Below are 13936 nucleotides of genomic sequence, written 5' to 3'. Positions count from 1 at the left end.
CAATTTGAGATTTAAATGTTAGAAGGTATATGTGGTGTATGGTACAGAATTGCGCTCGGTCTGAGACATACTATTTAATCCACTGTCAATGAGATAGAACATGTGCAGCAATACACACAGACAAGATAGGAATAGATAACTTGGTCTGTGACCATCTAATGGGAACCTGTCATCACTTTTACTTTTTCGCTCTGTATTAAACTTTTTCTTGCTGCTATTTAATTTATTTTATTTTTTCAATTTGACATGTCAATAAAGGAAATAGAATGTCAGTACCACTTATGACCACTAGGTGTGCTGTGGAGGGAAGCCTATGCCTCTAGTTCAGTTAAGATCAGCAGGTCCTATAAATTCAATGTTAAAAAAAGAAAACAATAAAGAATGATGTGGGGACTGCAAGACCTAGACTCAGTATTATAGAGACAAGGCCATCTTAATTTATCCTCGAATGTAGTATCATATTCTTTAACCCCTTATAGACAGATGTTTTTTTGTCTTTTTTCATCTTCAAAGAACAGCAGTTTTGGCATTGTCGTTCACAGTGTCAATAGTTTAGACATGACAATACAATTGTAGTTAAGATTTTTTATATTTAAACAGGAAATGGGGGGGATTTTTTAACTTCTTGGGGACGCAGGGCGTATGCATACACCCTGCATCCCCGATCCTTAAGGGTCTATTCACACGTACAGTATTCTGCGCAGATTTGATGCACAGATTTGATGTGCAGGATTTCAAGCCGTGTTCAGTCATTCAGTTTACATTGAAATCTGCAGCAGAAAATCCTGCGCATCAAATCTGCGCAGAATACTGTAGGTGTGAATAGACCATAAAGGGGTACTCCGCTGCTCAGCGTTTGGAACAAACTGTTCCGAATGCTGGTGCCAGCGCCGGGAGCTCATGACGTAATAGCCCCCCATGACGTCACGCCCCACCCCCTCAATGCAAGTCTATGGGAGGGGGCGTGACCAGCATGCCCTTCAGCTGTCACTTCATGCTGAGAGTTGTAGTTTTTGCTCCAGCTGAAGGCACACTGGTTGCGAAACACAGAGTTTGTTACCTAACTCAGTGTTTTGCAACCAGTGTGCCTCCAGCTGTTGCAAACTACAACTCCCAGCATGACCTTTGGCTGTCCATACATGCTAAGAGTTGTACTTTTGCAACAGCTGGAGGCACACTGGTTACGAATCTTTGAGTTCAGTAACAAACTCTGTGTTTTGCAACCAGTGTGCCTCCAGCTGTTGCATAACTACAACCCCCAGCATGCACGGACAGCCAAAGGGCATGCTGGGAGTTGTAGTTTTGCAGCAGCTGGAGGTTTGCGCCCCCTATGTGAATGTACAGGGTACATTCACCCGGGCAGGGGTTTACAGCGAGTTTCTTTACGGCGGGAAACTCGCTGTGAACTCCCGCCTGTGTGAATGTACCCTAAAAACACCACACTACACTAACACGTAATAAAAAGTAAAACACTACATACACACATACCCCTACACATTTACCCCCCTCCCCCCCCCCCCCAATAAAAATGAGAAACGTCTGGTACATTACGGTTTCTAAAACGGAGCCTCCAGCTGTGGCAAAACAACAATTCCCAGCAATGCCGGGCATGCTGGGAGTTTTGCAACAGCTGGAGGCACCCTGTTTGGGAAACACTGCCGTAGTGTAATTTTGGTATCGGAGACAAGGTAATTCTTGCATCCGAGTCCGTCCCTGTGCAATCCCTTATTTAGGCCTCAAATGCGCATGGTGCTCTCTCACTTCGGAGCCTTGTTGTATTTCAAGGCAACAGTTTAGGGCCACATATGGGATATTTGCGTACTCGGGAGAAATTGCCTAACACATTTTGGGGGTCTTTTTCTCCTTTTATCCCTTATGAAAGGTAAAGTTGGGATCTACACCAGTATGTTAGGGTAAAAAAAATAGAATTTTGTACACTAACATGCTGGTGTTGCCCCATACTTTTCGTTTTCACAAGAGGTAAAAGGAAAAAGACCCCCAAAATTTGTAACACCATTTCTTCTGATTACGGAAATACCCCATATGTGGACGTAAAATGCTCTGCGGGCACACAACAAGGCTCAGGAGTGAGAGTGCAATGTACATTTGAGGTGATTTGAACAGGGGTGGCTGATCGTTACAGCAGTTCTGACATAAATGCAAAAAAACAAAAACACCCATATGTGACCCCATTTTGGAAACTACACCCCTCACGGAATGTAAAAAGGGGTATAGTGAGCCTTAATACCCCACAGGTGTTTGAAGAATTTTCGTTAAAGTTGGATGTGAAAATGACATTTTTTTATTTATTTTTTTTCACTAAAATGCTGGTGTTATCCCAAATTTTTCATTTTCCCTAGGAAAAATAGGAAAGACCCCCATAATTTGTAACTCCATTTCTTCTGAGTATGGAAACACCCTATGTGTGGCCATAAAGGGCTCTGCAGGTGCATTACAATGCTCAGAAGAGAAGGAGCCACATTTGGCTTTTTGAAAGCAAATTTTGTTGAAATTGTTTTTGGGGGCAAGTTGCATTTAGGAAGCCCCTATGGTGCCAGAACAGCAAAAAAAACAAAATTTCATCTAAAGTTGGGCGTGAAAATGAAAAATTAGATTTTTTTCACTAAAATGCTGGTGTTACCCCAATTTCCTTATTTTCACAAGGGGTAATAAGAGAAAAAGCCTCCCAAAATTTTTAACCACATCTCTTTTGAGTATGGAAATACCCCATATGTGTATGTAAAGTGCTCTGCGGGCGAACAACAATGCGCAGAAGAGAAGGAGCGCCATTGGGCTTTTGGAGAGAGAATTTGTTTAAAAAGCCTCCCGTGGTGCCAGAACAGTGGACTTGTGACCCCATTTTGGAAACTACACTCTCACGGAATGTAATAAGGGGTGCAGTGAGCATTTACGCCCCACTGGTGTTTGACAGATCTTTGGTACAGTGGGCTGTGAAATCCAGGCTTGAGCAATCAAGCGCAGAAAACACTGATCAATGCATTCCTATGACAATGCCTTGAACAGTGTCTGCAATCAGTATATGCAGTGTTACAGCCCCTAGAGGGGGCTATAACACTGCATAAAAAAAGTAAATAAAAAAAAAGTTTATAAATGTGATTTAACCCCTTTCCTAATAAAAATCTGAATCGCCTCCCTTTTCCCAAAATAAAATAAAAATAAAAACAAACATATGTGGTATCGCCTCATGCGTAAATGTCCAAACCATAAAAATGTATTGTTAATTAAACCGCACGGTCAATCTCGTACGAGAAAAAAAATTACAAAGTCCAAAATAGCGTACTTTTTATCAAATTTTATACCATAAAAAAATGAATAAAAAGCGATCAAAAAGTCCGATCAAAACAAAAATGGTACCAATAAAAACTTCATACCGCCCCGTTCGTGGAAATAGCATGTAGTTAGGATTTTTTCCAGAAGTATGACAAAATCAAACCTATATAAGTAGGATATCATTTTAATTGTATGGACCTACAGAATAAAGAGAAGGTTTAATTTTTACCGAAAAATGTACTGCATAGAAACGGAAGCCCCCAAAAGTTTCAAACTGGCGCTTTTTCTTAAATTTTGTGGCACAATGATTTTTTTTTCCGTTTCACCGTAGATTTTTGGGTAAATGACTGACGTCATTACAAAGTAGAATTAGTGGCGCAAAAAAAAGCCATCATATGGATTTTTAGGTCCAAAATTGAAAGAGTTATGATTTTTAACCCCTTAACGACGCAGCCCTTTTTCACCTTAAGGACTGAGCCCTTTTTCGCAATTCTGACCACCGTCACTTTACAAATTAATAACGCGAAAACGCTTTTACCGAATATTCTGATTCTGAGATTGTTTTTTCGTGACATATTCTACTTTATTTTGGTGGTAAATTGTCGGCGTTACTTGCATCCTTTTTTGGTGAAAAATCCCAAAATTTCATAAAAATTTTGAAAATTTAGCATTTTTCTAACTTTGAAGCTCTCTAATTGTAAGGAAAATGGATATTCCAAATAAATTTTATTTTTCTTCACAAACACAATATGTCCACTTTATCTTGGCATCATAAAATGGACATACTTTTGCTTTTTGAAAAAATTAGAGGGCTTCAAAGTAGAGCAGCAATTTTCAAAAATGTCATGAAAATTGCTAAATCTGAAGGGACAGATGTTACAGAACTACAACTCCCAGCATGCCTGGGCAATCGAGGCATGCTGAGAGTTGTAGTTTGGCAACATCTGGAGGGCTACTGTTTGGGCACCACTGTAACAGTGGTCTCCAAACTGTGACCCTCCAGATGTTGCAAAACTACAACTCCCAGCATGCCCAGACAGCCTTTGGCTCTCTGGGCATGCTGGGAGTTGCAGTTTGGCCCCCCTAGTGGTTGCCACAGTAAAGATCGATTTACTTTCACTTTCAATCCCCTTCTCTACCCCTTTAGTCCTCCTATGTGGCTTGAATATACTTTCACTCCATCTTACACTAATGTATTGCAGTATACAGTCATTTGCTAATCTCCTAATACACCCATTACAGACGGGTCCCCAACATGTATCTGACTGTCTAGATGCCACAGTCAATAGCAACCACTACATCTAGGGGGTTGAATCGCCAATATTAAAGTAATCCTTGATCATGGCCTCTGTCATCAGCTGGTTACTGCTACCTTATAATGACATTTGATGAGCGGCTGACCTAAAACAATTCCCATAATGTGCATTTAAAGGGACTGTCTTAAAATTGTTAACTTTTATACCCATAAACAGCGCCACATCTGGCCATAGATTGTATCTGGTATTGTAGCTTAGCTATATTCATGAATAGAGCAGAACTGCTGTGGTCAGTTTACACATGTGTATCTTCTGCTGCAGATCTGCTTCTGCAGGATTTGCTGTTCATTGACTTCAATGGGTAGCGAAATCTGCTACAGCAAATCTACATCAGATCTGCAGCAGAAAATCTGCACATGTGAAGTGACCCCAATACGACACAGTCTGTGGATAAGAGTGACTACTTTGGGGGGAGCAGACCATGGAAAACATATTTATATTATGTGAGAAAGTCAGTTTTAACTATAGGATTAAAGCTGCCCTTTGCTCCATTAAAGGACAGCAGTGACATGAATGACATGTCACTATTGGGGGGAACTCTGCTACAGATTTTACAGTGGAACCCAGGCGCTTTAGGCTGCACCTCTTGTCCCCTGGACAGTTTCTCCTTGCTCTGTCCCCCAGAGATGAGTTTTATTAGTGTATTTTGTTTCCCAGCTGCTAAACTTGTGTCCCGGCATGTGGTTGGTGCGGTTTGTAAGCTGTTATGTTTCTCATTTTTATAAAAGGTGTATGATGAACCGGTTCCTGAAAGCAGGGTGTGAATATGTTAGTGGGCTGGGGCATCACCTTACATTCTCTGATGCTCAGCGGCACAAGGTATAAGGTCCAGCCCTCCTCACTGAAGCCACCCACTACTGTAATCCCATTATATTAAAGCTCATGGGACCCTGAGGCTACAAGACTTATCTCCTAGCCGGCCCACACCCCTGAAACATTCTAGCAATATGAAGACTCATTATGAAAGGAAATCCTATAATGGCCCCAATTTATCTATGGTCGCAAGGCGTCATTAATATCTCCCATCCCTAGAGCCTAAACCCAGGATCTAACTTATAATGTTTCCATATATTCCATCACATCATTTACAGGAATTGGAAAACCTACTTTTAATATCCTATTTGGACACTCTGTGTTAAAATGAGTGGCTGCAAATAGTGTATCTCTATGTGGAGGACCTATTGTGCTGTCCCGATACAGGATGTCATTTTGTGGGCTAAAGATTGCCTCGGACATCCTTTCTGCTACCGTGCTGGACCCCCTACTCCATCTTGTATTAGGTTGTATTGCACTGTGTTGTGATCAATTATTATACTGTCGTTTTAAGGGATTGCTGCAGAGTGACACAGGTGACCCTGGCGCCCCAATAGGAACCCCCCAATGTTGAGAGGAGCTGAGGAGCTGTTCAGTGTTTAGTCTAGTCAGTCTGAGTATGTTTAGTTAGAGTTTATTCCAGTTCAGTGCTGTGTGGAGAAGTATGTAAAGAAGTCAGAGGAGGCCTAAGAAGAAGAAACTCTGAAATTTGCAGCCACGCCAATCTCAGGATCCCATGTTCAGGTGAAGGTCAAAGCCTAGCGGTGAGCATAAAATTCTGGGGAAAGCATTTTCTTCAGTCAGTCAGCACATAGTCTTCAAGTTAGCGTGGGCTATTATTTAATCTCAAGTCTCAGCAACTACAAATCCCAGCAAGGTGACAGGCTATCCCAGTTCACTCTGCACTTCCTTCTGCACCAAAGTCTGTACTGTGACGGATCTAACAATCACTGCCTCACTAAAGATAGTTATCTGTAGCCTTGCATCTGTGTCATCATTGTCTCCACGCTTGGCCCAGGAGAAGCTATCTTAACCTTGGACCATGTAGGTTAACGGTGGTCTGGCGTCACAAACTGATCTATACACCCTGTATACAGTTAGTAGATGTGTGTAGTTGTAAGTGGCACTGAATAAGTGGATCCTCTGAACCTGTGTGGATGATAGCGTGGGCCGTACCAGGGAGTGGAGTCTAAGATGCCGCTGGTATTCACCAGAGCCCGCCGCAAAGCAGGATGGACTTGCTGCGGCAGGCAGCACCCAGGTCACTATCCCTGGCACGACTCATCCACACAGGCTGCCGAGGTGACACGTGGCACTGACATTCTAAGGAAAAGCAGAATGTCAGGGCAGCCAGCACAGGAGCGTAGTCAGGAACAAAGCAAGAAGGTCAGAACACAGCAAGGCAGTTCAGAACAGGAACGCTTTCTATAGGCTAATGAGCACAAAGATCCAGCAAGGAGAAACAGGAAGTGCTGACACTTATTGTGTCAGTGAGCAGCAGTAACCAATAAAGGGCGTAATGGCCCTTTAAATTACAGAGAGCCGGCACGCGCACCCTAGAGGGCGGGACACACATGCCGGCGACCTGGGACAGTGGAGGAAGCAGGAGGTGAGTAATGCATGCTGACTCGCCCCACCGGCAGAGGAGGACGGGGTAGGAGAGCGCTCACAGCCAGGGTGTCTGGCCGGGGCGCTAGTTGTAACAGTACCCCCCCCCCCCCTTGGTCTCCCCCTCTTTTTAGGTCGCAGAAAATTAAGGACCAGGTCATGTTCCAAGATATTCTTCTCCAGCTCTCAGGACCTTTCTTCAGGACCGAACCCCTTCCAGTCCACAAGAAAACACAGTCTCCCTCTAACGGTTTTAGTAGCTAAAATGTCCTTAACCTCTTGACCTCAAAGACATCAGAGGAACCGGACAAAGGAATAGGGGTGATGTCTTTTTGGGAAAACCGATTGATGATGAAAGGCTTGAGGAGAGATGTGGGCAGATGAAGTTTGTATGACACAGGATTAATGCGATGCATAACCTTGTAATGACCCAGGAAGAGAGGACCCAACTTGTAGCTGGGAACCTTAAAACAAATATATTTGGCCGAGAGCCAGACCTTGTCGCCAAGAGATTAAGTCGGAGGGGGTCTTCTCTTCTTATCTGCCTGAGACTTCATACGGGAGGAGGCAAGAACTAAAGAGCGCCGGGTCTCTTGCCAGATGTTCATAAAATCCCGTAATTGGTCATCAACTCCAGAAGAAGCAGGAAGAGGAGGACAAGGGTAACGGCTGTAGACTATGAAGAATTGTGAAGTTTGTGTAGACTCTTACTTGTGGTTATAAGAGAACTCTGCCCAAGGCAAAAGGTTGACCCAATTGTCCTGTTGGGCTGAAACAAAATGATGAAGATAGTCTCCAAGGATTTGATTCACTCTCTCAACCTGGTCGTTGGTCTGGGGATGGTAGGCAGAAGAAAAGTCTAGTTTGATTTTAAGACGGGAACAGAGGCCGACAGAACTTGGAGACGAACTGAACTCACGATGTGAGTCGGAAGGCCATGTAGGCAAAAGATATGCTGAAGGAAGACCAGGCAGAGGCACGAAATGAGCCATCTTGGAGAAACGATCAACAACCACCCAGATGACTGTGTTGTTACAGGAAGGTGGTAGAACGGTGATGAAGTCCATAGCAATGTGAGACCAGGGATTTTCCAGAATAGGCAAAGGCTGTAAAAGACCTGCAGGTTTAAGCCGAGGAGTCTTGTCGCGGGCACAAGTTGTACAGGAACGGACAAAATCAGTGACATCGGGTACAAGGTTTGGGCACCAGAAATGCTGGGAGATTAGTTGTATGAACTTCCATACTCCAGAATGCCCAGTCAGCAAAGAGGAATGTCCCCAGTTCAACACTCTGTGTCTAAGTTGAGAAGACACAAAAGACTTCCCCGGAAGAACATGCTGAAGGTTGGCAGTTGCTGCTGAAATCAAACATTCAGGTGGTACAATATGCCATGGAGTGGAGTCCAGTCCTACCACATCAGAGGACCTAGAGAGAGTATCGGCTCTGACATTCTTGTCCGCAGGACGAAAATGAATAAGGAAATTAAACCTGGAAAAGAATAGAGACCATCTGGCCTGCCGATGGTTCAGTCACTGTGCAGACTGGAGATGTAAAAGATTTTTGTGATCCATATAGATGCTGACTGGATAAGACAAACCTTCCAATAGATGTCGCCACTTTTCAAAAGCAAGCTTAATTGCGAGAAGTTCCCGATCTCCAATAGAAAAGGTATTGGAGAAGAAGCCGCAAGTCACTGTTTTACCTTTGGAGGTCTTTTGAGTCAGAACGGCGCAAGCTCCTACAGAGGAAGTAAGGTTTCTCAGGATCAAGTCTTCACAAGACTGGCGCAGAATTAAATGCCAATTTTAATCGGGAGAAGGCTTCTTCAGCCTCAGGAGACCAGGATTTGGGATTACAGTTCTTTTTAGTAAGAGCAACAATCGGTGCAACCAAAGAAGAAAAGTGTGGAATAAACTGACGATCATAATTGGCAAACCCCAGAAAGCGTTGTATTGCCCATAGGCCAGTAGGTCGAGGCCAGTCCAACACTGTTGACAGTTTAACAGGGTCCATCTGGAGACCTAGGTTGGAAACAATATAACCAAGAAATGGAAGACTTGACTTCTTGAAAAGGCATTTCTCGAGTTTGGCATATAAATGATTATCCCGGAAGCGTTGTAGGACCTGTCGCACATGTGAACTATGTACCTCGAAATTGGACGAGAAGATCAGGATGTTATCAAGGTACACAACAACACACGTGTAGAGTAGATCACAGAAGATGTCGTTGACAAATTCTTGGAAGACAGCCGGAGCGATACAAAGGCCAAAAGGCATCACAAGGTACTCAAAGTGCCAATCATGGATATTAAAGGCATCTTCCATTTGTCTCCTTCTTGAATTCGAATGAGGTTGTATGCTCCCCACAGATCCAGCTTGGAGAAGACCTTGGCACCCTGTAGACGACCAAAGAGTTCCGAAATCAAAGGTATAGGGTAGCAATTCTTGATCGTTATTTTATTTAGTCCCCGATAGTCAATACAGGGGCTGAGTGACCCGTCCATCTTTCTCACAAAGAAGAATCCTGCTCCGGCAGGAAAGGTGGACTTCCGGATGAAGCCCTTTTGTAGGTTTTCTTTGATGTATTGAGCCATAGCTTGCAACTCAGGGACAGACAAGGGCTAAATTCTTCCCCAGAGAGGTGTAGTCCCAGGTTGAAGGTCAATTGGACAATTATAGGGACGATGTGGTGGAAGACCACTCTGCCTGCTTCTCGCAGAACACATCTGAATAATCACGATAAGGAAGAGGCAGACTCGGCAGGGAAGGAGATGAAGAGATGGTTTAAGGCAGAGTAGTCGTCAGTGGTTCTGACAGTAAGGTCCCCAGCGGGTGACTTCACCAGTTTGCAAGTCGAGATGCGGAGCGTGACATTGTAGCCAGGGAAGAAGCTCCGAAGTACAATGAGGAAGCACGTAGAACTTGATCTTCTCCTTGTATAACACTCCCACTTGTAAGAGAAGAGGTTCAGTGCGGAATTGTAGCGCACACTTAAGGGATTCTCCATTGATGGAAGAAATGTACATAGGCTTAATGAGCTAAGTCACTGGAAGACTGTGTTTGTGGACCAGGGAGGCGTTGATAAAGTTTCCAGCGGAACCAGAGTCCAAAAATGCTTCAGCGGAGAACGATACCCGGCATGGTCAAACGAGGAGAGGTAGAATTCACACCTAGGGACGCCTCTCCCACGCGCCCTAGATGAGAGCATTTCCCGGACGAGTTGGTCGTATAGAATAGCCTTTGAGGAAATGCTCCAGGCTGGCGCAATAGAGACACAAGATTTCATTGCGTCGGCGGGACCTTTCCTGCTGGGTTAATCGAGCACAATTCACCTGCATAGCCTCTTCAGAATAGGGCAAAGAGGAGGTTCATGCTCTTGACGAAACTTCTCCTGCATCTCGGCAAAGCGCACATCAATTCGAGTCGCCAATTGAATAAGATCACTCAGGGAAGACGGAGGATCCCATGCAGCGAGAACATCCTTGACTCCACCAGAAAGTGCCTTTTTAAAGGTGGCACACAGGGTCTTGTCATTCCAGGCCTATTCGGAGGCCAGGGAGTGGAATTGAACTGCTTAATCACCAACAGAAGAGTCCCGTGCAGTTTCGGCTGAGGAGACCCATGCAGGTTCTTCAAAGACACAGCGGAATTCAGAAAGGAAGTTCTGCAGATTGGAGGACACCGGATCATTTCTGTCCCAGAGACGAGTAGCCCAGGTCAGGGCTTTTCCTGAAAGAAGACTGACCACAAACGTCACTTTAGCATGCTCCGTCAGGAACTGATCAGCCATAAGTTCCAAATGCATTGAACACTGGGTCACAAACCCTCTACACAATTTAAGGTCGCCTTCATATTTCATTGGCAGACAGTCGTATCTTGGAGCTTACGGAAACCACGGAAGCTGCAGACACTGGAGGAGCCATTGGAACTGGTTGTGGCTGTTGCGGCTGTTGTGCGGTGAGGAGCTGCTGCATCATTGTGGATAACTGGTTCAGTTGTTGTGCTTGTTGCTCTATCTGCATGGACTGCTGTGCCACAATAGCAGAGAGATTAGCATAATTCGGCAGAGGCACCTTGGCGGGATCCATGGCTGGATCTTACTGTAAGTGGCACTGAAGAAGTGGATCTGCTGAACCTGCGTGGATGATGGCGTGGGTCGTACTAGGGAGCGGAGTCTAAGGTGCTGCTGGTATTCACCAGAGCCCGCCGCAAAGCGGGATGGACTTGCTGGATAGGGGATAAGATGACTCATCATGGTAGTTCCGCTGCTGGGGACCCCCACGATCTCCCTGCTGCACCCGGCATTCTTTTAGAGTGTAGGGTTCAGCGCCGGAGGCTCATGACGTCACGGCTATGCACCTTTAAAGCAAGACTATGGGAGGGGGCGTGACAGCCTTCATGCCCCCTCCCATAGACTTGCATTGAGGCGGCATGGCTGTGATGACACACGCATGGCATTACTGTGATGTCACGAGCCTTCGCCCCGCATCGCCAGTCATCTGGCATGGAGTGAGGAGTGAAGTTTGCTCTGTGCATTGAATATCTGAGGTGCGGCAGCCGAGATCGCGGGGGTCCCCAGTGGCGGGACCCCCACGATCAGACATCTTATCCCCTATCCTTTGGATAAGGGAAAAGATGTCTAGGGGCAGAGAACCCCTTTAAGAACAAATGGGACCGCTTACATTTGTACCCTTGTGGGAAAGCAGGGAGGCTCTTGCATGTAATTTCTCCATAGTTATAAATTTACCTGAATAGCAGATCTGCATAGTTATATAGTAGAATAGGGCAGAGCATGAATATATGATTTTATTGACATTCAGAAAAATGAGGAAACATGAGTGATAACAGGACCATATGGAAGGTCATAAAGACAAATTAGGGGTATTTATATTTTTAACTCTTTAATGTATAGATTGGATTACCTGTGGACAAACTTTCCCAGTGGCTGCCTATACACAAAGCCTCCACCTCTACATTCCCATACTACAATCGTATCTCTATTTCATCCAGCACTATACAAGTTCTGCAGCTTTGTTGAGAAACAGCGCAACCGGTCTGTCCACTTTGACTATGGTTTGCCTCGTTCCTGCTGCAGGGATGAAGGAACTTAAACCTGTTCAACGGGTTAGTCAAAAAGAAAGAAAAAAAAAAAAGAAAAAAGACAAATTTATTTTATTTGTGTGTTTGGTGTCTGTGCGTTCGGAGTGTCGGCTCATACCAGGCTGCTGAAAATCTTCCAATTTGACAAATTAGAAGGTGGACGACAAGGCCTGGAACTGTCTGTGAGGAGAGATATGTAAGTGGCATGTGCCGTACATTTACAGTTATAGTCTGCAGCTATAGTGTGACTCTGCGGGTACAGAGGACGGCAGGACTGCAAGGTATGACCTAAAGATCACCAGACCAGTAAGTGGCATAGACTAAGATGGAGAACACAGCCCTGTGCACAGGGGGGCATGGGGGGACTGAAAATGATGCCTGAGCATGTTAGAAATGTTGCTAGAATTTGGTAAGTCAATGTATGCAGAAGGTGTCTGTAGGTGACCATATATTATGTACTATATACTATTTTTTCTGGAAGAAAAAAGTTAAATAACATTACATTTTGTACAAAAATTTAAAAATTATGGGTAGATAGATGTGAGAAGAAAGATAGATACATAGATAGATAGATAGATAAATAAATAAATAAATAGATAGATATATAGACAGATAGATATGAGACAGATAGGTAAATAAATAGATAGATAGATATGAGATAGATAGATAGATAGATAGATAGATAGATATGAGATAGATAGATAGATAGATAGATATGAGATAGATAGATATGAGATAGATAGGTAAATAGATAGATAGATATGAGATAGATAGATAGATAGATAGATAGGAGATAGATAGATATGAGATAGATAGATAGATAGATAGATAGGAGATAGATAGATATGAGATAGATAGGTAAATAGATAGATATGAGATAGATAGATATGAGATAGATAGATAGATAGATAGATAGATAGATAGATAGATAGATAAGAGATAGATAGATATGAGATAGATAGATAGATAGATATGAGATAGATCGATTTTTGGTAGTGGGGTTAGATGAGGGCAGATGTTGTTACCCTAGGGGCAGATAGCATTAACCCCTTATATTCTTGACACCAGGACGTGGTTTAGCCTATAACCACCCGAAGGTATACCGCTGGATCCTGGGCTAGGCACGGAGGCAATAAAGACTCCGATGCCAAGTTATGGACAACGGTAGCTTTACTGAGGGTAGACAGTTGGTAAGGTCTACACAGTTCAGCCAGGGCCCAAGGAGGTGACCAGTGACGTAGAGACCTTAAGGGCTTGCTGGGACAATTGAATGCAGACCACACTGACTTGACAGATGACAGGGACTGACTTGACTTGACTCATAAAGCTGTGACTTTAGCTTACTTGACTTGATGGTGACTGCAGGACTTGACTTTGAGGTCTCCAACACTCTGGACTCACACACTAGGCGACTGCACTGGACCTCAGCTTAAAAGAGAGAGAAGCTCCACCTAGGGCTTATATGGGGGAGACTAGCAGGGAGCCCATAGGTCACTCTTGGGGTCACCTGGTCACTGGTACCTCCTGGGTAACAATCACATGACATAACTCTTAAAGGGTACCTCTCATCAAATAAACTTTTGATTTATTTTAGATGAATGAATGTTGAATAACTTTCCAATAGCATGTTAATGAAAAATATGCTTCTTTCTATTGTATTTTTCCCGATCAGTCCTGTCAGCAAGCATTTCTGACTCATGCTGGAGTCCTAAACACTCAGAGCTGCCAGCCTGCTTTGTTCACAGCCAAACAGGCTGTGAACAAAGCAGGCTGGCAGCTCTGCTGCCAGGACTGGTAGGGAGACCCCT

At 44.1% G+C, this 13936-nt stretch overlaps 1 protein-coding gene across 2 annotated transcripts in view; it reads left to right on the top strand.

Moving 5' to 3' along the window:
• The first annotated feature begins 12293 nt into the window (after positions 1–12293).
• Positions 12294–13936, top strand: part of RBBP8NL (RBBP8 N-terminal like) — a 42692-nt gene continuing 41049 nt past the window's right edge. Inside the window, exon 1 of one of the 2 annotated variants that reach the window (XM_056547739.1) lies at positions 12294–12324. The gene's annotated coding sequence lies outside the window, so the exon portion shown is untranslated. Of the gene's footprint in view, positions 12325–12434; positions 12538–13936 lie in introns of those variants that run through there. The other variant, XM_056547740.1, reaches the window with a different exon arrangement.

Source organism: Hyla sarda, chromosome 12 (assembly GCF_029499605.1).
Source record: "Hyla sarda isolate aHylSar1 chromosome 12, aHylSar1.hap1, whole genome shotgun sequence".
NCBI lineage: Eukaryota > Metazoa > Chordata > Amphibia > Anura > Hylidae > Hyla > Hyla sarda.
Note: the sequence above shows the minus strand (reverse complement) of the source record. Positions and strands in the feature narration are given on the sequence as shown.